This window comes from Apis florea, unplaced genomic scaffold (assembly GCF_048593485.1).
Source record: "Apis florea isolate Af1SG1 unplaced genomic scaffold, ASM4859348v1 contig_2350_pilon, whole genome shotgun sequence".
Classification (NCBI taxonomy): domain Eukaryota; kingdom Metazoa; phylum Arthropoda; class Insecta; order Hymenoptera; family Apidae; genus Apis; species Apis florea.
Window position 1 is genome coordinate 8,761,098 of NW_028256565.1, and position 25,796 is coordinate 8,786,893.

General features: G+C 37.2%; 1 protein-coding gene across 2 annotated transcripts in view; it reads left to right on the forward strand.

The window, feature by feature from the left end:
* LOC100869438 (EGF like, fibronectin type III and laminin G domains protein pikachurin) overlaps positions 1-25,796 on the forward strand; it is a 178,255-nt gene that overhangs the window by 78,725 nt on the left and 73,734 nt on the right. The gene's annotated exons all lie outside the window — the stretch shown is intronic.

Genomic DNA, 25,796 nt, shown 5'->3' on the forward strand with positions numbered 1-25,796 from the left:
GGCGACACAATTCGATTCAAGCCGGGACCATGGTGCAATTAGTGTTGCGCCGTGGTAACGCAATTACACCTTCCTTCCCCTTCCTCGACGTTTAACTTTGTTCCGACGCCGATCCGAGAGAGATGATCGTTAAAAACGATTTTCCAAATGAATACCTTCCCTCTGTTGCTCTGGGAATTGTACTGTTTTTCTCTCTTTTTTTTTTTTTTTTTTTTTTCCAGAAATTATATACTCGCATATTTTGGTTAACGCGGATTTAATTCGATCTTCTCTCTTCTTTTTCTTTCTATTTCCGCTCGAGTAGCTGTGCTCGAAGGGTTTCGTTTCCGATCGAGGAAATAGCGGTTTCTCCTGGTGAATTTTTTTATTCGTTGTTTGTAGTGGAAATCGTTGGGTGAATTTTCGACGATTCGAAATTATTCGCATCTCGTTAATGTTATGAGGATTTGATTCTATTTTCATTGGATTTCTTTTTTACTTCTTCTTCTTCTTCTTCTTCTTTTTCCGAAGTTTTAAATTTGATTGCAGTTTATTTGATTGGAGTGCTTTTTAGCGGTTTGAAGATTTTTTCTTTCTCTTTTTTCATTTGTTTGGTCGAATTTTTTTGTGTATCAAATCGATGAGGTATTCGATCGGAGAATTGGTGATTTTTTTTTTTTTAATCTTCTTCTTCGATTTTTATATTCGAATTATTTTCAGCTCGGTGATGAAATTGTTGAAAATTGTTGGCCGAGCTTTCGATGATTCATCGAAATTCAGTGAATACGATTCAGTATCTTTTAGAATTAATATTTAAAATTTTCCCTTTTCTTGATCATGATATCGATTCGATTCCTTCACTTTAAATGGAAATTGTAAACTTGTTCGATAATAAAGAAAAAAAAAAAAAAAGAATGTTTAACTACAATTTTTATCTTAAATTCTTTTATCCCGGAAATATCTGGATCCCAGTTTTCGCAGGTAATACATTTTTATTGGCAATAATTCATTCGAAATTTATGATTTAATCCGGTATTTCTTCGTTAAAATTGATTTGATTTACGAGAAACGATTTGATTCAAGACAACTTTACCCAAATTACTCTTCTTTTATGTCGATTCCAGCTTCACGAACGATCCATAGACTTTGCGTTTACGAAAAATATCGATGCCATAGCGTCGAACAATATTTTCGCTTTTGCCGAGATACGACTGATTTTTTTTTCTCCCACTCAATTCCGGTCGAAAGTCCACGATTGGGTTCCATAGCATCGCATCGATACCGTGATAAACAGTTTTATTTCATCGTTATTCCGTCCAGTATATATACGCTTTTATTTTTCATGCTGACTAAAATAAATGGCAATGCAGATTCCTAGATAGGATCATGTACGTATAAATTTATACAGTTTGCATAGAAATTTTTAGAGACGGGGAGGGGAGGGAGGGAATAAAGTAAAAAAAAAAAAAAAATATCAGATACATATTCGAGCATTTGCTCTCTAAATTTAAACCATTTGTTGGTTTATCGCCTCGAGCAAATTAAAGCATAGGAATAGCATAATAAATCGACACAACTTTTTATCGAAGTTTTAACAAAGAATATTTCAAAAAAAAGGAATAATTCGAAAATCTTTATTCCACGTTTTAATCACCTCTCGATTCGATACGCGTTGCAAAAAAAAAAAAAAATATTTAAAAAGGGATTTAGATGTAATTAAAAACAAAAAAAAATGATTGGAAATTTTAACGCAACGTATTGCTCTTGCCATGATTTGTCTTTATAGTAATAACGAGTATTGATCACCGAACAATTTATCGTTTTGAACCGAAACAAATAGCCGGTTGAATTTCCAGTGAATCCTAGTTTGCTTATCATTTATTTATTTTCCGCGACGTTTATCGCCAAGCTATACGAGATAAACGAAAGAGAACGTATCGGCCAAGTCGGGCGAAAGCCGGATGAAGCTTGAAAGCACGATAATCGATGAGGAGAGGTGAGCGAATTCTTGCCATTCTCTCTGACCCGGAACAACCCGCCAACATAAGCAGATGATCCCTCGATTCAACCTTCAATTTGTGTTTTCCCCGATGCATGAATCGACATAGCGAGTGAGTCGTAAAATAAAATGTAATAATAAATAATATCGACGAGAAAATATTTTGTACGAAAGACAGGGAGATACAAATAATTGATGTTATCAATTGGATTCGAAGATGAAGTATATGAAATTTCGTTTTTGAAATTGAATCATAGTTTAGCGTGGATTAAAGATCAACTCATTTTTTATATTTTTACTCGATTCGTTTCCCTGTAAAACGACTCCTCTACGACAAATGTAACAACATATTTTCTCTGAGCGTATGATAATTCAACGGTTTTCTTTCGTCTTGTAATATTGATTTAATGAATCGTGTTAAAAAAAAAAATATATATATATATATGATTCCATTTAGAAAGATAAAGTTGATATGCTCTTTATGTTGAAAATACATTTAGAAAAGAAAATAAAAGTATCGAGTTACGACTGTTTTTTTTTTTTTTTTATATCATACGACTTTCATCTTCAACGTTTCCTTTTATATACGATATGATATTTTTTGAAACCGCTCTGTCATTCACTCTGTGTATAGTATACGACCAATCTTCTATGATTTTCGTGATATTTTTTCAACGAAAAGAATAATAGTTAAAATATATATATTCTTGTGGGGCATGTACACGAATAGTCTTGATGTTCACTGTGAATCACGTCAAACGAGATTTATTTATCGGCTCTTTGGAACCGCCAGGGGCACAATTTCTCAGCAATGACGATCGATAAGCTGACGAACTAACGGCTATCGTCACCGTATGAAGATTTGTGAGTTTTCCTGCCGTTTATATCGAGCGTGGAAATGTTTTTTTTTTTTTTTTTTTTAGTGACGTATGGTTTAATCGATATATCCAGAGTATCTTCTACTCTTATATTAATTTATATTATAAATTGCTTCATTTCGGTGTGCAATTTTATATTTGATTTTCGATCTTTAATTTTTCATTTTTAATCCCTGTCCCGTTTTCTTTGTTTCCTATAAAGATATAAATCAAGCGAACTTTGATCTCTTTCTTTCTTTCTTCTTTGTACAATATAGAACTTTTATTTTATATATTATTTCGTTTTTAAACCGTTTGATAATAGAGTAATAGTCGAATGAAGCGTTAATCAAAATATTTTTATCCGTTTGATATTGTAACGAGTAAAATCATGATATTCAAATATAAAAAAAAAAAAAATTCCACATTTTTTTCCCCCTCTCAAGTGGTTAAAAAACACGTTCCACAATTTTTTTTTTTTTTCGATGATCCACCTTTCAAAAAAGTAACTCTCCCTACAAAAATTCGTTTGATGGTTTAAAAATCGGAGAATTCGTAAAAAAAAAAAAAAAAAAAAAATCCCCTCGTTGATGTATAGTTTTCTAAAATCTTTTGAAATACCTCTCTCGATCGCGTAATTTTAATTTCACCCTTGGAAAAAAAAAAACTTGATTCAAACAACAATAAAATTGGATCTAAAATACTCACAACACTCGCTAACGAACTGTCTCGTTAAGAAATACCGCCATTTTATTCCATTTTTTTTTCTTTTCTTCTTTTTTTTTTCCATTCATCTCAACACGTGAATACATACATGCAACTGTTCGAATCATCTAATATCAACAAACGAAACGAAGTTTGCCTGCCTTTATTGGCTTATTCCGAGCATCGAGCTATCTCTCTCTCTCTCTCTCTCTCTCTCTCTCTCTCTCTCTCTCTCTCTCTCTCTCAGAAATTCGAAATCACGGAACAAGGCCGTATGGATCCCTTGGCGATCCCTTGAACAGCTGAATTCTCTCGAGGCCCCAAGGCTGATGGAGTTGGCCCCAGGATTTAATGAAACTACAATTTATTTGCGTTAAACTGTTGTAACGACTATGAAACTCCTACGGCAAATATTTGACAAACATTAGTTCCAACTTTTACCTCCCCCTCCCCATGCACTCTCCGCTTATAATCGTTGAGAGCGACAATAAATCACGAGCCCAGGCTTGCTACGGCTACTTTCGAGAAAACTCGTTTCTTGTTATTGTAATTAAAAAGAGGATAGAGAAGGTGTTAATTGTTCGAACAGATACGGAATTCGAATTCGAATTTTCGAACTCTTTGCACTCTGATGAAGCGACATTGTTAGATAAGCAAATACCTCTGTTTGTCACTGTTGCAGCGTGTATGTGTTTCAATCTTCCACAGAGGTTCCTGGACTAGTTCATAGTAAAAATCAGTCAGAGTTGCTGGTCATATTAAAAATTGCTTAAATTTGGTTCATTGGTCATTTCTTCTCTTCACAATTCGTATCACCAGTCATCGGAATAATAAATAAGAAAACGTTTAATCTTATAATCACCCGTGTCGATCGAAGATGCCAATGTTGAACAATTTATGTAAGAATCAAACATTGTTTCTCAATCGTTCGACGAGTTTATTGTTGGATTTTTATAGAATTCACCGCGGTTAGAATATCCATGGTGGCCAGTTATAGCCGTTGGAAAATCTTATTGGACGAAACGGGATTTGTCGGAAATCTATTCGAGTGTGGAGTCGCGCGAAGCTTTTTGTTGCATTTAAATTTGTTTCGTCCTCCTTCCTTCGGCTCCGAATTTAATTCAGGTTGATTTAATTCGAGCGATTTAATAATTTAAGCTCGTTTCTCTTCGAGTTTAATTCGAAACCACCACGAGAAAAATAATATATCGAGCGTGGGAATAAAATTATTAATGGAGGGAAAAGTTTCATGAAACGTTTATTGTATTTCTCCTTTTGGGGAAAATTGGAAATAGTTCTTTTTTTTTTTTTTTTATCGGTAATCAGAGTTATCGATTTATGGTACGTAAATTAAATATAAAAGGAATAAATGGGATAATTGAAACAGTACGAGCATAATTAGATGAATTTCTTTCTCTTTTGAAATTGATCAATTTGATTTATGAAAATAAAACAATTATATATGATTCTTGTTGTCTCTCTGTGAAAATTAGAAAGTTAATTTCCAAATAATTTAAGAACAATTACTCGTTGTCAGTCTCGTTTAATTATTCTCGAATCTTTCTCGAATTTAATCAAATTCAAATTTAATCTTTCATGAAACTCTTCTCTAGGAAAATGAATAATACAATAAGACGAGGAGAAAAGGAGACTTACGATTTTAAAAATAATTATTCGACAAATTTATTTAATCATACTTATTCGATCACACTCACGATCTTATTTTATCTTGTTTCATCCCCGGCTGATATAAATCATTAATTAGATTCACTTCTCAACACCACTTAAACTTGCACATTTTCAAATATCAAACCAATTTGCAACTTAAAAAATCACGCATCTTCTCCACTCCCTTCATCCCCTCTAATCATTCGTCGATAAATGCTTTCGCACGCGATCTCTCCAAAGTATTATCGTCACACATGGCCAGCACAATCTCTCTCGACTCGATCGTTGAAATTAACGTGGAGCTGGACGCGTCTCAAAGCTGGGTCAAACGGTATGCAAGTTGATTCAAGCTCGATGCATGAAACTCTTGGAACACGAATAGCCGGCGACATCTCCTCTTCTGGAGGAAGAGGATTAGCGAAAGGTTACGAACCATCGTGATTCGAGCACGGAATTCGATCGTTCGAAGATATTGATCGAAACCACGGATCGATTATTAATTTCTTCGAAACTGACGGATTTACTTTATTATTGTTTCTCCCTCCCGGGAGTCAAGTTTTTCAATTTTAGAATTGGCCGCCGTAGCTTGTTTCCTGAACGATGTTTTATCGATGGAAGCTTTTTTTTCTCTCTCTCTCTTTGTTCGGGAGAAAGGAGATTGATTGGAGATTCGAGGGTTTGTTAGCGTTTCTCTGGTTTGACTTCGTGATTGGATTTTTCGCCATTGTTCCTCTATTATTAATCCTCGACAACAAAAACAATCTTAACGCTTTTATCACTGCCAAGTTACTCGCTACTTACTCAATGAGACTCACATTACTTATCTTATAATTATAGCAATCACCGTATCTTAATTAAAACAATTAACATCCTTCCTTTCGAATCGTTATTTCAAGATCAATTCTCCAAAAATATTTCATTTAATTAACAATCTCTCCTTCCTGCAAAAAAGAATTGGAGAAAGAACATTCATCGATACGTGTCTGAATACGACGACAATGGAGCAAACCTGTATTGGCCGATAAGAATTATAAAGGCAAGAAGGGGATCTGTTTCCTCGAGTTGCCCTCCCCTCCGTCCAATTCGAAGAAAGCTACCTCTCTCGTTGTCAAATTTCCACGAGAAGGGCCGATAAAAGTACAAACTATCGACGAACGAGTTCGGATGATTCGAGGAAAAAATCGTACGTGCACACCGAGAACGAGGGGATAGGTTTCCGATGGCGGGCAGGAAATTGCGTGGATCGAGCACAAGGCAACTTGTCTCGAGCAAAAGGAAAGGAAAAGTTGCTTTCAATCTTTTCTTTTTAATCCGTTACTCAAGAAAGCTTGAGAGCTAAGCTTTTCTGCGAGGCTCGCTAAGGATGCGATTTTATTCTTACTTGCGTGAATATATTTTGAAGAGAGGAAACAATTGAATAAGATATTCTTGTTCATCCAGATCTCTGTTTTGGAATCTTTAGAATCGATCCTTCGAACATATTCCACGAATATCTTACGAGATATCTCCAAAATTCGTGCAATAAAAAAACAGAGATGATTTCTGTAGTTTAAGATATGAAATATATATATATATTTTTTTTTCGAGGAAATTAAATCAACGTTGATTTCTCTGCAACGTAAATTTCACGAAATTACATGAGAAAGCGAAAGTTTCGCGCAAATTGTTCGAGTAGCTCTCTCATCGTCGTGATTAATCGTATAAACACAATATTTAAAAACTTCTGTTCTGTCTGTTCGTAACAGATAGAAAGAGAAGAAGAGGGGAAAAAAGCGAATATATTTTATTTCACGCGTAAAACTGTCTTCGCAACTGGCCGTCCAAACCAGAGGCAGACAAATAAAATTTCCGCGCTATATGATTCGCAACTTCAAACGTCCCATCGAGCCTCTAATTGGCACCGCAGGACGTGTCCGGAAAATTGGATTTTCCACGCGCGTGTCCCCGAAAAACGAACGAGGACACGAGGGGGTGACAGTAATTAATCTTTCCTCGAGGACAAAACCGGCCGAGTTTTGTCTCCGCGTGTCGAAAACACGGTGTCGGAAACGGTGACAAAACAGGGAGAGGAAAAGGTCGACAGCTTTTTCTCTGGAAACTGGATGGAAAATAATCCCTCGACTTTTTTCAAAACCTCTCGAGTTTTCGAAACTTGGGCGAAAGATTTGGAAAATATCGTCTCTGTTCTCGACCTCGTTTCCATCCAGCCACGCCACTTTCCTCTTCCCTTATTCTCGAATCGTTCGCTCCAAGGGGAGGAGCAATATAATTGGGGAGACGAGCGCGTTGATTTGGATAGCGTTGTTTCGAACGTTGTATGGGAACGAAAAGTCTTGCGGGGTTTCTTCTTGGATTTTTTTAAAAATCCGAACAACTCGATAAAAAAGACTCGATCAAAAATACAAAGAACTCGAAGGATGTATAATTCACCGTGGAGCTTCGTTCAGAAATTTTTGACGAGAAGATTGAAAACGTATCTTGCATAATTTTAAAAATATTTCCTTTCCAACTCGTCTAACTTTTTTCCACCTTCGAACGTACTTATATCCTCTCCTTTGACATTTTACATATCAAAAACCCGCTCTCATTTCTATCTACAGTTTAACTTTCAAACTACCACGAACAAACACACGTACCGAAGAGAGCTCTAAATAACACGCGCAAGAGTTATAACAAAACTGGCGCTCTCTCCGTGCTGTACATTATACACTTTTCACGGATACGAATTCTCAGGGAACTGGTCCGCCATCGAACGAGGAGCCAATTAGCATAGCTGATTTTTAGAAAAAAAAAGAAAGAAAAAAGAAAGGATAGAAAACGAAACGAACCAATTAAAAAGAAACGGTGGGAAGTTTTTACTCGTAGCCAGACGGCCATGAGAAAAGTTTCCAGCCGACACGAGGGGACAATTAAAGAGACGAATTTCACCGAGGTTGGCCATGCTTGATGGAACAATGCGGTTGCTTAATAATTTCCAAGGGTACAGAGGGGAAGAGAGAGAGAGAGAGAGAGAACTTTGATTTCTCTCAGTTTGCTATTTTCGGCTTTCTGCTCGCCGATCGAACGTTTCGTTTCGAAGCGAAAAGAGACGAGATGGGGGTTGAGGATGGTTATTGTATAGCACGGTTCGTTTCTTCGATTTCTTCGTTCGTCGATGCTTTCCCTCTTCATCGGGGGAGGAAAAGTTTAGTTTAGGGGGAGAGGAACAAGCGATGATGTCTCGAAAGAAATATCGAAGGAATGGTTCCAAAGGGTGAAAAGTTGGGCGTTACGTGTTCGCTCGTTTGGGGCAATTTTTTTTCTCTTTTTTTTTTTTTTTGTGAAGCATAGATGGAATTTTGAAATTTGAAAATTATTCAACATAGGGAAAAAGGGTTAATTTTATTTTGTATTACAATGTAGAGATATAGATTTGGATCGACTCTTTTGTTGGAATAATTCGATTCGATAAAAATGCATTTGAAAGAGTAATCTATTTAATTTTGTGATTTAGCTGAGCCGAGCATAGCCTTATGAAATATAGGTTGTTGGGAAAAAGAATTGCTGCAATAGGGAGGAAAATTGGCAAAGGCGTAACGACGTGTGTGAATAGAATTCTTGACTATGAGAAGGACGAAAGGATGCCAGCAACTGCGCATTCCAGAAAAATCGGCTCCATTAATGGTCGAAGTAACGAAAGGGCAAAGTTCAACCACTGACCACCACTCGTGGTTGTTCGATTTCTAATGTCAATGCTTTCCAACTTTAATCTAATTTTTTTTTAAAAAACCTAAAAATATTTTTAATCTCTACCGAATTATTATTCAAATAATTTTACAATTTTGAATTCTACAATTTATAATTCATACCATTCTCAAAATATATTCTCAAAATAGATTCTTTACAAGATAAAATTTTAAAACGATTCTTTCTTCTAAATAAACGAAACTTTCACTACTACACTGTAAAAAAACATTCGTATATATTTTCAAAATAATTTAATCTTTTCCTCGAAATCGTATCCTTTTCTAAGCTCTATGATTCTCAGAATAAACGTTTCAAGATTCTTCGAGATTCTTCTAAAAAAAAAAAAAAAAAATCGAGAAACGTTATAAAACCTAAGCTGACACTTCCACGTCGAATCCCAATTTTCACCTCGCCGATTTAAACCGATCCCTCAAGATGCTCCACTTGGAGGGGGAGGATACAAGTCGCCAAAGTTTCAGAGAGCTCCCTCGAGCGTTTCGAACTTAAATCCGGGAAAAGTTGATCGAGACCCCGGAGAATCTGGCCGCGCCTTGAGCGCCACACCGGAATTCCCTCTAATTGTCCTTTCATCGGGGGGAAGGAAACGAACAACTTCTGGAGCATGTCCAACCGATAAATGATCCGTGACCGCCTCCTCTCCCCTCGCTAATAAGTCTAATTCGATCTATGGTTTTCGGGGCTCGCGTATGCAAATCAATTTCACGAGCGTGTAAGAGCCGATTCTCGATCGGAGAATTTCGACAGACGAGGGACAAGGATCGGTCTTTTAACCGCTTTACGAACCACTTTCGTGTCCCGATTTCGTGTTCTGTCAGAATTGGAAACTTGGGGTTCTCGATTCTCTCGACAAAGGGGATAACAATTACAATTGATTCTCGATTTCTTCGATCGTTCGAGGCAGTGTATTTTCAGATATTTTTGCCTCGTTCGAGATTCGTCCTTAAAGAAAAAGAATCGTTTGATTTCTTTTTTTTTGAATCGTGTTTTAAATATTCTTCGTTTGACTTGAGGATTGATGGTGTTTTGTTTGTAACGTCAAACAAGGTGTGAAAAACAGGAAAATGATTATACAATTAAAAAAGTGAGACTCTATTATATGAATGTTGTTTATGACTGCACTTACGATATATAATTTGTTTAAAAAAGGTAAAGTAAATTTATTAATTCTTTGTATGTATACTATTTCTCTCTTGTACATCCTTATAAACCAAAAATTGGATCAAAAGAAAATATCCAAGTTCACCCGGATGAAATTTATAAAAATAGTTTCAACGATTTTTAGCCTACGTCTGTTAAGAATATTCTTCAAAAAGTGTTCCGTTCAAGTCCGTGATAAAGAGGCGGAAGACATCTCGCTCCCATTGATCTGTTTACATTTACTTACTACGCAACGGATTCGCTGCTGGGTGGAGACGCCGTGAAGAAGTTTCCAGGCGCATTATAGCGTCCGAAGAAACTTTCCACCATCTCGAAATCCTCTTAAGATCTTTTTCGGTTCTACACTTTGTTCTACTTTACCGTTCTTCTCTCCAAGATCTCTTCCTTGAACGACTAAAATGTTACCCCCCCCCCCCCTCCCCTTCTTTAAAATCCTCTTCGACGTTACAACGATACGGGAAGAGAAGAAAAAAAAAAAAGCAACTACGAAATAAAACAGTCTGAAGAATCTGAGAAAGAAATAGGAGAAATCGATCTTGAAACCAAGTTTCCTTTCTTTTCTATGTATCTTCTATGTTCACGTGTTTATCATCGAATATCGTCGAATACGAATTAAATATTTTATCGTGTATCTTGCAAAAATAATTCCACTTTGAGATTTATAATAAGAAATTTTCTTCTCTGCAGTCCGAGGAAAAAGTTTCGTTCGTTGTTATCTGATCTTGAACGCGAGGCATTCTAGATTAGACTTATGACTTCTACCTTACTTTGTGTTATTCACTTCCTACGCCATTTTTCTTTTCACGTCACGTAGACGCTTTTTCCACATTGCAAGATAAGTTGGATAGGAAAAAGATGAAGCGGTCGAAATACACGCTCTGAGGATTTGAGCAAACATTATCTTTTTACCTTGTTCCTTGTTCCATAATATACGGTTCCATAATATAATGGTTATAGAATTATTATATTTCGAAACGCTATAGATTGTAACTTGAAAATAAAGAAAAAGTCGATTTTTTCATCAACACTTTCATCATTAAAAAGAGATAATTTGAAACTTTATTTCAAAACCATATATAATCCATATACAAAAGAATTTGAACGTAAACCTTTAAATAAATTAATTCTCCTCCTTTTTTCTTTAAATATACCACAATAAGAAAATAAATATATTTTCAAATTATATCAAATTTGCGAAGTGTTTCGTTAATTAAATCTAATTATTTCCAACAGCTTTTCAACTATCCTCGATATATACTGTTACCATCAAATTAATTAAATGAAAATGTGTGCTCGTCACGCAAGAAAAATAGCTGCATAAACAGCAAATTGATGGTTTTAACATCCATTAAACCTTAGTGCGTGACACTGATACAACGTAGGGGCAGCTTTAATTTTGCAAAGTGCGGGACAGTCATAATTTCGAAATAGCTCGTCGTCCACTTTCATAAAACGTATGTCGGCTATGTGATTTACATTACGACCGAGACACGTCTGCTTCAAGTTTTTTACACGGGTTGTTGTGACGTACGCGTGAATAGCAGAGAGAACAATATCGTCCACCACTCATTCAAATCATTCGAATCATCGTCTTCCTTATTTATTTCGAAATAATTTTTCTTTTTCAACGTTATTTCTCAACGAAATACTTTCAACGAGAATTTCTCTTACACGTCGATAGAAGGAAAAATATGCGAAACTTCCACGGAACAAATAAAAATAAACGTGTAGCCAATAGAAATTTAAGTAATCGCGAGGAAAGATTGAAGACAAAGCGAACACTTAGCCCAGATATCTAACCGCCGTATCTCCCTCGCCTAACAATCGAATTTCCCTCGAATTCGATTTCTTCCGCGTTAGTCCGATTTCTTCGTCCTCGCGCGAAACTGGAACACTGGATTCCTCCTCCACCCCATCCGATCCATTACGAGTCCATTTACCTCGAGAGGAAACCGTCACGGAAGTGTCGAGGATGGAACACCGCTGTTTCCGTCCGCCGATTTGTTGCCGCCGAACGGCGGACAGTCAATCGTCCTTGCCTTCCCATCCGATTCCCCTTTGCGGTAACACAATTTCGACACGGAATTTCGTGTGTGTCTCTCCATGGATGAGGGGAGTCGGTGTTTTCGAAACGAGTGATACGAGGTCTGAAATTCCAACTCGAAACTCGATGGCCGAGCTCGATCGATAACAGGAGGCAACTGTTATCTTGCTGGTATTAATGTTGATCTTCGGTGTTTGCTAATTTAGAGGGGAAACCTGTCGCCTGCAACGCTTGTAATTGTGTGGACGTCAATCGATGAAAATGGGTGAAAATGGCGGACGGTCGTGGCGAAGAATTACTCGGCGTTTGTTCTATTCTTCTTCTTCTTCTTCTATTTCTTCTTGTTTTGGAAAATTTTCTTTGGCAAGGGTTTTTTTGGGTTTTTTCGGGGTTGCGTTATTATTAAGTTTGGAATTAATTTGTTCGATAGTTTCCTCTGATTTCTTTTTTTTTTTTTTTTTTTTTAATACGTATTTATCCAAAGTTTCGAGGAGAAAAATGTATTCGAACGAGATTCTGGGGTAGGATTTTTTTCAATTAAAGTGAGGGAAGAAGTTTGTATAAATTTGATATATAATTAAGTGCTTTACAATTATTTTCATATCCTAACTTTGATCATCTATTTTAAAAAAATAATCGTGGGTTTTACCCAGTTTTGTGTAAGCGTTTGTTAATATGATCGATGAGTGATGATTTCAAATGATTATCTAGATCGTTGGATTACGATCTTCAATCAGAGATTATATTTAGCAATTAAATTAGATACGAATCTCTCCTCTAAAAATATCATCTCGGTTCAACATGATTTATCGATTCATTCTAACATCGATCTAATATTTTTCATTATTCAAATTCTAATTCGCTTAAAACTACGTTCAATTATTTTAACGTACCATCGAACTCGCCTCCCCTTTTTTCGTATCCTATAAAATATTAACACAACATTTCTCTTTTAGACGATGGTAGCAAACGCGTGTTAAAAAATACATTAGACTGTTTCGATTTGATTGGTTCGATCGTGCAACCTGACCCCTCACCAGAGGTGGAAAGTAACGAAAGTAATCGTGGGTCCTCGTAATTGTATTTTCTTTCTGGAACAGCTAGAAGTTAAGGGGATTCCTTTGCACTTTTTCGACCGGGGAGAAGATTGGCCGGAGATGGACGGTGTCCCGGGGAAGTCAGTTGAAATTTTCAATAAAGATGGAAATGAGAAAAGAATAGAGGGGTTCTGAAAACTTCGACTTCGGTTTTATATGCGAGCTACGATGTTACAGTTAATTCGATTGTTTATTACACGCACGATTATTACACTTGCGTGCAGAATATCAAAATTCAATATCTTTTGAAACGATGATATATTTTTAATTATTTGAAACATTTGGGCAAAAAATATATATCATCGCGTGAAAATTCCAAAATTTGTTTCATTAATTTGTTTGTAATCTTAGATTATACGTCGAATTTTAATATTCATGGTGTATTTAGCTATGCTAATGTTAAACACAGGATGTAAAACATTATACGCACGGCTTATATTTAATAATCCTTCCCCGTATCGACTGTAACTGTAAAATTAAAGTACGAATTAAACTTTCGTCGAATCGGAATTATAATTCGTGATACGAGTTTAATTCCGTATCATAAGCTGAGATATCAGTACAATTGAAAATGAATGCGCGTATTTCACATCCAACCGCTTAAATACCTAATCTTTTACGAAAATTTATAAACGCTTTAAACCTCTTTAATCGTTAAAAGAAAAAAAAAAAATAAACCTTATAGTCTTTCAATGAACAAGAATTTTGCAATTTAAACTTGTCATAGATTGACAAACGATTGATATTATTATTTCCGAAAACGAGACTACGAAATTTCAAAAAAAAAAAAGAGAGAGAGAGAAAAACTCGATCAATTTTGTCCCAACGATGATTCGAACGAAAGGAATCTGTGAAAAATGCGGAGATAAAAAAAAAAGCAGAAACATTTTTCCACCGTGAAACACGAGCCAGCCACAAAGCCCACAATATCAAGAATGATTTCGAGTATACATCCATAAAAATGGCCGCCGCTCGTAACAAGATTGCCACTCCGCTTTCCGACTCGAAACCGATTTATAATCCCCGAAAGGGCGAGGTTCGAGCGTAGCTCGCATTAGCCGCACCGACGAGTAAATAATTGTCCACGTTGAAAACGTGACGGCGTGTTCGCGTTTCGAAAGAAGGGAAAACAAAACAAAACAAAATAAAACAAAAAAAAAAAAAAAAAAAAAGGACGCGGCTTACAGTTTCATTACCGCAGTGAACGGTGAAGTTGAATTATCGCCGTTGAATTTTCCGCGACAAAAATTCCGCGTGGGCCCTCGCGAAGACGCACGCGATGCGAGGAACCGACCACCGGTGATAAATCAGTGGAATTAGGTCGAGACGAATTTATGGCCCGTGATTACTATGACCGATCGTGTACACGAGCGAAAACACGATTCGAGTATTGCTTGTAAGGAAAGAAAATAGATGGAGGATGGATAAGTAGTTTTTATCGGGTACAATGGGAAAGTTGTGTTTAATAATTGAAATTTATGAAAAAGTGTCTAAATGGAAATTTAAAATGGAACTCACTGCGGAGACGGTATCGGATGGACGATGAGAAAACTTTGATTTTGTTTAATAATTTAAATGGAAATCGACTTGTTCGATAATTTGAGGGACGATAAGTAAGATGACAAGTTTGTACTTTTTATCTTTGTGATTTTTCATCAAACTAATTTTTACTTGTAAATTATTGCGACGATTAAAATTTTTTATCGCATAATGCGTTTTTATTTACAATAGTAAATAAAAAATTAATTAACACGATGATAAATTAACTTATAATTATTTAGATTAATTAATTTAATAAAAAATACAGTATTTTTAGTAGGAGCGTCGAGCGACACGTCCGCACCGTTCCGTGTTCGAAACACGACTCCGGTTAAATCGATATTTTGGAAATCAATAACATTCGACATTGCCGTTTTCCCGTGCCGCGGTTCGCAAAACCATAACATTCCATTAAATTATCGATACTAAAATACGTTTTAATTTTATAAATTGTAAAATAATATATTAACAATGTATTTATCTTAACAATATTTGTTGTTAACGATAATGTTTATCTTGATAGAACGATATTATATTTTTTTATTTTATAACGTAAAGAAAAATTAATATTATTTGATTGACGAATAATGAGATATTAAAAATCATATAATCTTTTTTATTTTTACATAATAATATATGTATAATTAATAAGTTATCAACAATAGATAAATTATTAAATTAAATTTTATAATAGTAGAAAAAGAAAAGAATAATTCGCGTAGTAAAGTTTTTCTTTACTTTAAGTTCGCGTGTTAATAAATTGTTATTCCACTTTTGCTTATTGTAAGTGGTTCGATAACAAAATTGCTCGAGAAAATACAAAATAACAATGCGAAAAATCGTTCAGTATTTTTTTCAACGGATCTTTTTTTTTTTTTACAAGGGAAAAAAAATTCGAAATTTGCTTAATGAAGGCCACACTTGAGCTCTTGATCTCTAGTTAACTGACGTGAATAATCAAAAACGGCTGATGAAGTCAATATAACGTGAACTACTAAAAGATTTGTGATTCGATAATTTATTCATCGATATTATCCGTCGAATTCTCGATTTTTACGGAATCGTCGCTTTAAATTGATTGATCGTAATTTTTCAAATTCTTATAAATAATTTTAATAAGACGCTCGTTAAATTTCTTTCCTCTCGTTTCATAAATTAAATTCGTTCATCGTAAAACATCTTATGCTTTAAAATATCGGTAGCAATTTAAAAAATATAATAACAGCTTAAACTCTTTACTACTACTTTAATCTGAATAAAAAATTATTATCAGCAATATTATAGAGAGAAATTATCCCTCAAATTCTTCGATCGCTCCTCGATCGATCATGAAATATTCACCTTTCCTTTAACCACTCGCATCTATAAAAAATGATTTCACCGTTAAAAGATTAATTCCTCCTCCAATTACTCTTACCACCTAAGAAACCTCGAACGTGCAACGAAAAATTCAACGAATAAAATACAAAAAAATAAAGCACCAACTTTCTTCGAAGCCCAAGAACCATCAAAAAGGAAGAAACCTTTTAAAAAACCCCAATCAAACAAAGATGTTAGAAAGAAAATTGAAACGCGTGTTCCACGTACATAAAACAGAAAGAAAAATCGAAGGGACCAGAATAAACCTCTCTCTCTTTTTCTCCCCCTCTCCTTTTCAGGAATTTTCGTGATAACGGAGGGGGAATTATCGATAAGCCGATAAGCTTTGTGCGTGTCGTATCGCTGATTTCGATGAAAATGATAATAAGCCGGGCCAAGTTGGACGTAGTGGGCAATGGAGTGCCGTTTTGGACACGCGAACACATGAAATCCTTTTAGTCACGAAATCCGCGCGCCTTTCTTCCACCTTCTCCTTCTTCGCCCGGTGATAATTTCATGCACAATTCGATCCATCTTTTGGAATGGCGTGAAACGAAAAAAAAAACATTACATCGTTTCGTCTCCAAAGTATTCTTTGTGTAAGTTGGTGTATGGGAAAGGAAGAGTGGAAAATCGATCTTAGGAAAATCGATCGAGTGGTTTAAAAGGGGGAGTGTAGGAGGATGTCCTCGAGATATTGTTAAATTTTAAATGGATGACAGTCGATTGGTGGGATACTGTGAGTATCGAGTGTTATTAATTTCTTGGGTCGAATTGGAAATTTTACAAATTTTGGCTTCATTTGAGATTTTTATTTGAAATATAAATATGTATTCCAGGAAGCGTGTATTTAAAGAGCTGTGTCTTTAAAGAGACATGAGTGGCTTAAACAGTTTTTGTCTCGGATGAAAGTAAGAAATAAAATGGAAAATGATAAAGTAACGGACAACGTCAACTCTTCTTATCTAATATAAATAATATGGATGAATATTAAATTCTTTTCAATAAAGATCAATGTAAAATATAACTATAAACGCATCTCGACCTACCTCGACCCCTAATAAACCTCATCAAACGAAGCGAAATGTGTGATTTATACGCTCAAAATCCGATTATTTATCCATTCCGCCCTTCCATTCATTTCTGCCGAAAAAGAGAATCTTCTCTCCACTCCCTTCCCCCTCGAAAAAGACAAGCACGAAAGGAAATAAAGGAAAGGAGAAAGAAACGATGTTTCACGACTCTATTTCGCGGAGGGAAAGAAGTTTTGTAACTTACAAAAATGGTCGAAAGAAGAGATTCGAACGAAGGAAGGAGGGGGGGGAGAAATGGCGAAACTTGTTCGTTATCACGAGACGCTCGTAAACGTCTCCTCCTCCGTGAAAAAATACAAGGGGCGCGTGAGTTACACGCGAGACGACGGGGTGGAAGAAGACCCTTCTTCCCCTTCTCCCCCTGCGCCGATACTTAGCCTCGACTTTCGTACGTCTTCCGCGCGGGTGGAGGGAGGGAATGAAACGGTGCACGTACCGGCACGCGGCGCTGTAAAACACGCGCGGAACCATGTTTTTTCCACGACGTTTCGCGCGATGAAAGTGGCCCGACTGCCAGGGGCGCGAGATACATCTGGTAGTAGACCCTTGGAGCGGAAAATTGAAAGGACCGGCTTCCTCTTCTTGCGCCTCCACTTTTTTTTTCTTTTTTTATTTTTTTTTTTTTTTTTGGAGCCCCGCGATTAATTTCAACGCACGAGGATTGCTATCTTTCTTCGAGCACGAATTCGTGCTTTTTCGGTGTTTGAGCGATAATAGTGGCCGAATTTCGGGGTTTGGAGAATATTTTTAAAAATATTCTTTCGCGTGTACGAAGATTTTGTATTCAAATGTTTCGAAAGATTGTTGAATTTTTAATTCTTGGAAAATCTTCTAGGGTTTGTGATTTAATTTGTAAATGTGAGAGAAGAACTCGAGACGTTTAAAATTTTATCGAATTTGCTTATTGTTGTGAATTTATAAAGTATAACCCACCCAATTTCTCGGCGATTTATATTTTTTAAATGATGTTTGCCGACGTCGATCTACTAGCATTTTGCTAAGCATAATGTATTCATATCGTGATTCCCTGTATAAAACTTGGCATGGAGACAAGCCGTCGGTGCAAAAGCATCTCAAATATCGTGAGAATCTCGAGAGGGTTGAATTAGAAAATGTCAGGAAAGATTCACTGCCAGCTCGGAATAGATACCGCAACCGTATCCTTCAAAAATACGATCTTTCTGCTCTTGAATTTTAACCAATCCCTCGTAGATAATAATCACCCGGAACATCACTAACATTTCTAACATTTCGAGTATATAAATTGGGAATTATCTTTGCCTTCTTATAAAAGCCAAAAAAACTAAAATTAAACTAATTAACAACTCGGCTTATTCCTTTCGCAATAACATTTGACAATTGCACCGACTCAATCAATAATAAATTCGATAAATAAATACACACGAAATAAAATAAAATCGAACAGAATCGCGTATTCTCCGTGGAAACCACGAAACGATAAAACTTGTACAGCCTCGATAAAATTGTGAACCAGCCATCGAGCAACATAAAATCCTCGACATCCGATACATTCACCCCCGAATCCGCATACGTTTCGATACGAATCGACCTTCCTTCCCAACCGATCCGTTCCAACCGAGTTGCAAAAGTATCCATCCCTTTTGCTCCATCTCCACTCCTTCGCCCCTTTTTCTCTTCTTGTAACGACGTAACTTCGCCACTAGGCGCGCGCGTGCCTAACGAGCGAGTAAGCTGGAAGGGAGAGGAGCGGTCCTCGCGCTCGTTTCGCTCTGGAAACTCCGTGGACGAGCGCCGATGCGAGGGTAATTTACCGAATAAGTTGGCAGCCGTGGTGCACAGCCAGTGGTGTAATTGCGCGACACCGTTTTTCCACCCCTTGGAAACAGGCCTCGACTGGTGAGAACGAGGCCCATCACGCTCTCTTTCTCTCTCTCTCTCTCTCTCTCTCTCCAACAAGTTACACCGTGTTCCTCCTCCTCCTCGAGGGGCAGCACAGCTTGATGTAAGTTGTTTTTGGCCCTAGCCCTCTAGGCTAGTTTATAATCCCTCGGGTAGTTTATGAAGCCGCAAGGATAATCGTAGCCGTATGTCAAGGGAGTTGTTGCCGGTATAATGGCGAGGAAACTACTTAGTGGATGCTGGATTTTTATTGCATGGAATTGAGGGAGGAAGTTTTATGGATAAACGGTTCTGGTTGTTAAGCGTTGAATTTGGATGCTCAGAATTGTTTACTATTCGTTCCAAAAACATTCAAACTTTCTCCTTCTTATCGTACGTAATTGAAACGAGATTCAACTAATTCAAAGTAGCGCCAATCTTCGCCAATAATTGTTTAAAGTTCCACGCGCGCTATATCCAGAGATCCTCCAAGAATTTGCCCGAAATACAACAGGAAGAAGGGTGACAAAGAGGTTCAGAGTCATCAAAGGCATCGACCCTTCACGGTAGTTGATTCTTCTCGTTGCCGCAATACGAGGCATTGTTTTTTCGTTGAGAAAAGCGAGACACGATAACCGGAACATTCAGGAGGCGGCCATTGTCGCCGCCTCCGGTGTCTTTTTCGCGTCCCCTTACCACTTGCCGTTATTCTCTGCGGAGCCCTCGATTATTTTCTATTCAAAGCCACCGGTTCGCCGAGCCTCGCGTATCGTTTCCACGATGTTCAACTTCCTTTCTTTTCAAACGTCTTGTCTCCTTCTCCCTCTCTCTCTCTCTTTCTCTTTTCCTATCTTTCTCTCGGCTAGTTGCAACCATCTTCTACAACGTTCCAACGTTGTCTCGTTTGAATATCTTTCGAAATGTGCAACATGAATTTCTCTCCGCATTTTCCCTACTTTTCTTTTATTCCCCTTGTCCTTTTTTTCTCCTCGCACCCCTCCTGCACCGTTGACCCACATAAGACGCTGATACTGAATTGAAACTTGAAGATTCTCGGCTTTGGCTTCCATTGTAGCGTGCATTTCTTCCGGTATCGTTGCTATTGGTGTCTGTCGAAAATGATAAGGTGAATCTCCTCTTTGCCATTGGAATTATTCCTTTTCTTTTTTTTTTTCCTTTTGTAATAAAAGTAAAAGTGTGCGTTTAGAATACTCTTACTATCCGAAACCTTGTGGATATCAACGATCAATTTGGCATTCTTATAATTGAATTGATTATAATTTACGTATTGATTGAAATTTAAAATCTCATCGATTCATTTCACATCTATCTTTCGAATCTTCTTCGTGTTCGTATTTCAATTTCATTCTTCGATAAACCGTATACAAAATTCATACGGAGGGAGCACTTTCAATCGAACAACGTCGTCGTTCATCATGTTAAACTCTCTACACGCATTATCTCATAAATCATTTTCAGAGGAAAATGATCCTCTTAAAAATCAGATCCTCACCATCTTAAAATGTCTTAAAAATCTTAAAATCTCTCCTCTTCTAAAAACTACTCGCCTCGTCTTCCAACTTTCTTCCAACTCCCTATCTTTGCAACATCACGAAGTTATGACGCAATGTCTACGGGGAACCTAATAAATTCAGACGAGGTCTGATCCCTGTGACTCGCGAGGGAAGAGGCAAACTCATTGCCAACAACGACATCGTTCTTATTCGAAATAACATTTGCTTTTTGCGGGTGGAGGAGAAAGAGGTGGCATAATAGCAATTTCCTTCCAACCAGGTCCTTTGTACCTTTCGATTTCTATTTCTTGTAGCTAGCATCATATGCCACGAAACCTTCCTCTTGTCTTGTTTCGTTTCCAGTATTGTTTTCCACGGTTAAACGGCCAACCGACCTAGGTCGCCATTGTTGCGACTTCATCTCCCCGCAACGATGTTTCCGTCGCCATTGTCGCTCGCGAATAAATTCTTCTATTCCCCAAACGATCGCCACGGGCTACTTTTCGTGATTTACCTTCTGTTACGAGATTATTCTACCGGGATACATTTCTGAATCTTTTTTATATTTCGTTCTTGCGGTCTCTTTTCTTCTTTTCAACGTTTCTTTTGTCGGGGAAAATTTGTAAAAATTACGAGAGCAAATTGATTCTTGGGTCAAATTTTTGGAATATAACGAGGGAGGATATAATGCACGAAAATTTGAGACACGTTTTACGGAGAACAAATATATCGAGTATGAAATTTTTAACTAAATTGAGAATATTTATCTACTTCTGCAAAAATTTACATTCCTTTCATTTTTCACTTGTTTGTAATGCGTCTAAATTACATTCTCTATCTTCACGAATTAAAAATATTCCATTCTCTCGATCAGCATTTATCACCGTTTAATCCTTCTTTAAAAAAAAAAAAAGACAAATAACGAAATTTTCAATTTCAATAACTACGAACGAGTCCCGCCAATCGTTTCGCAAACTCGCGCGCATCTCAGATGACTCGACAAATTCCTTAGCTCATTTACAACATCATTTTCAAGGCGGAAAATCGGCGAGATTCACGCCGGTAATTCACGGAGGATATTCGTCGCGAGAAATTTCATTCCACGAGAGATTTCAATTCCTCAACCCCCTCCGAACAACTTCGATTGCTTTCATCGAGCCTAACTTCTGCCCGCGATATGTCTCTATTTATGCCACATCTTCCTTCCTTCCTTCCTTCCTTCCTTCCTCGCCTTTTCGCGTCCAATATATGCAGATTCGCCGTAAACAACGCCAACTTCGCCTCGTGGAAATTTTCATCCTCGTTCACCCCTCTCCAAGCATCCGCGAAAACTTGAAGCAGAAACCGATCCCTCTCTCTCTCTCCTTCGAACGTAATTCAAAGAAGAGGATCGAGAAATGTACAAGTCGCTCATTGAAAGGGTTATTCCTTACATTTTTTCCGTCAGAGGCTGTTTATTTTCCACGCGAGATTATCGTGATATTTCCTCGTCATAGCGGTTCTCCAGGTCCGTGAAATCTTGCGAGATTACCGGCCATCCTTTTTTCGCAAACTTCTCGTGGACATATTGCACGGAGGCTGGGGATGGAATATTGCCTCGGGGGCGGGGGCTATTTCCCCGATGACTACTTTGGAAAATTATTGCCGCGTCACGAGGTCGAATGGACGAAGCTTGGATCCAATGTTTGTTATTTGCTCGTTTTGTCGCTGCCTTTATCAGGAGATAAGTTATGAAGGATTGTTAGGAGGGAGCGGTGTTTCTTAATTGGCTTAATTAGAACGGTCCCTGTTCGACAAAATTTCTGTTAATTCTTCAGCTTTGTGCTCGAAAACCGCCTCGAAGAAACTTTGCTTTTAAGGCTTTGAAGTTCCTTGAATTCTGAAACCATGAAGCACCCCACGGAACACCATTATATTTAAGTCCTAAACTTCCTCTCTTCAATTTCTTATTTTATTATGAACCGAGAGAATCCTTGTTGTTTGGTTCGATTAAAAAAAGAAAATTTCATTTTATATTTCATTGAATGGAATATTTTCTTTATCTTCTTTTGTTCCTTTTTTCCAAAGGGTTAAGAATATTTCGAATCTGAGGACGAACGAATAACGCGTATGATTTGAATAAAGAAACTTCCTTTCTAAAGAGGAAGGATATTTCGATGAAACGGAAGAGAAATAGAGGAAAATATATATAAAAAGAATTTCTTAAATTGCTCTTAAACCTTTTTCTCCGATAGAAATTTTCTTTTAAAATTAACCATCGCCTACGGAATATGTTAATCTAAAACACGTATGTACACGAGTATCAAAACAGTTAACTGCATACATAAACATAATATCCTATAGTATCGAGAGGATAAACACAAACAGTCGACTATACGGGTTTAATCTTACTCGCACATATTTAATATCCCTCGACTAAGATACATCATTTTAATTTCAAAACTGGTATATTAGCTCATAAATATACAAAGTTGCAACTTTAAACAAGGAACTTCCAGACAACCCACGCTAAAAAGAGTATACTTCTATCACTTGTTCCAAATAATTACGATCCTTATTACGAAACGAATAATCAAATAAAACTTCAAGTTCAACGGAAAACACTATTAATAAACTAATAAAAAAAGCAAGATGAATCGATACTTGAAAAAAAGACCATAAATAATCATCGATAATTCACCAATCACGAATTTTATCGAGAAAACTGTACATAAGTTTGATTCACATTCTGCTTCTCGGCCAAGTTCCGCTTCCTCAGTCAGTCCCAGCGCGACTCTCGATGCGTCTAGACGACTCCAAGGACAAGAGGGATGCGGAGGCGGGCCAGAGGCGGTCCGTTGGAAAAGAAAAGGGACAAGAGGGCAGCGGGGTGAATGACCTCTCGTACCGGTCACTTCCGGTACACTCGAGCAACGTTTCCTTGTTCCAGCCCTGGAGTCTAGTATCGAGCTGGAACAATTGCTATCGTTGCGTGGATTCGACAGGTCGAACGAAACGAGAACGACCACATTGCCGATACACATTCCCCGTATTTTGTGGATTATTTCGTACCGGATACAACCAAGCATTGTGCCGCCCCGCATTATTCAGATGCTCGTTCCTGAAGCGTTATCTGGTAAATGAACATGCTACGGAGCCGGTTATATCGCGAGTGTTATTCCGCTCCGCGATTGCTCGTGATCCATTGTGCCGACGGGGACGGTGATAGGATGTGTGGAATATTTCGGTGCTGCTCCTTTTATTTTATCGCGTCACGGGTCGTGAGAGAATTTGTAGTTTCGTCGAAGCGCGTGATGTAATTTTTTGGTGCAGTATCTTCTTGTGGATGATCGATATTTTATGGATTCAATTTTTTTTTCTTCTTCTTAACACTAAACCTACCACGGCGCGGTCAAATGACCGTTTCGTTTAGAATTTCTTGTATACAAAGTTACTGTATCGCCATATGACTTATTGACTTTTTCTATAATGTAGATACAACCCATTTTTCAATATTCACAACTTTCTGTATTGTTTACTTTACGAATCCAATTAGCTAAAATCTCTTTCTACATTAAGATACAAATGTTTTTTTGCAGCGGTCATTTGGCCGCTCATGGCAGGAATAGGTATACATGAAATGTAAGTTAATATATATACGTATATATGAACTTGATTCAATCCATCACTTTTCTTTAAAAACGATTTAAATTTTCGATCTTTTCCAGATCAATTAAGTCAATATCAAAATATCGGAGCGATTATTGATTTGATTTATTGGAATATGAGCAAGGATTCTAATAAAATTCTAATAAAAATCAATTTCCATTTCTAATCTCGAATTTCCAAACAAAAATTAATCGAAGCAACAATCTATCCATGACAAGTACCTCTATATATACCGTGAAAATTCTCAGATCCATCCGTTTATAGCCCTTATTTTCAATCTTCAAAGTTTAAGGGATCCCGCTAAGCCTCTCGAACATCCGATCCTTTCCTCCCCTCTCTAATGGAGCTCGACCCACCTTTCCACCCTCCCTCCTTGCGCGGAGGAATTCGAATGCTCGGAACGGGGGCGGTGACATACCCGAGATACGTGGTTTCTCGTTGGGTCAGCGGACAATTAGGGGCGACGCGACGTTTCGCTTGCAGCGCTTTTCGCTGCGGTTTTCTTGCGCCGGTTGCTGCTCTTTTCGATTCGACCGCTGCACTTTTATTTTGCCCCGAAAAGTGAAACACACCCGTATCTTTCTTGCCCCGAAGGGAGCGTGCACTCTCTAATTTCTCGCTTCGAGCTGGGCGGATGAAATTCTTTTGCGCCGGACAAGGAAGGAAGGAAAAAGGGGGTCTCTAAATGTAATTTTAAATTAGATGACGGAAATTGCGCATCCTTGCTGCCGGTTTATTATGCCCTTCTTCTTCTCCTTTTTTCTTTTTCTTTTTTTAGGGAAATACAGCTTGAATCTGGAGATGTGGAAAATGGGAGATTGTACGTGTGTTTTGGTCGGTCGGGGACGGAAACGAGCGTTTTTCTTCTTCTTGATTCGCCGAGTTTAAATAAGAAGGGACGAATTTTTCGACAAAGGTGAAAAATAAGGATTCGAGTACGAGGAAAAGGATTGTTTAATGCGATGATAAATTTATAAATTTGAGCAAGCAAAAGCTTAAGATTTTAATCGGTGGTTAATGTGGTTAATAGTGGTTTCAATTAAAAGTGGATATGAATATATATGAGTTATTGGATGAATTGATTAAAATTAACTTCTCGATTTCTCGACTCGTAACGTAATTAAGTTTGACAAAGTGAAATATCTATCAAGCGTGAAATTACCATATATTGTACACATAACAATAAAGGGTATCATGAATTTCACGTAACTATCAGCGCATATTTCAAAGGTATTAGAATGATACGAGTTGATGATGACAGCGTTATGAGCTGATAACACGACAGCATAGTAACGCTTATATATCGCTACCCTACAGCATGCACTTAACGAGAAAGACAATGTTCAATATGTAAGATATATGCGCGTGTAGAAGATCATGTCTGGAACACTGTAATAAAGTTCGTTACACGTTTATGTGGTTCCAGTCTGGTTGCATTCTACATTAGCCTCTCATTTACAAGTAAAATTTAAAATTATTAATTAGAGCATTTGTTATTACATAGTATGTTATACATTAGATTATTATG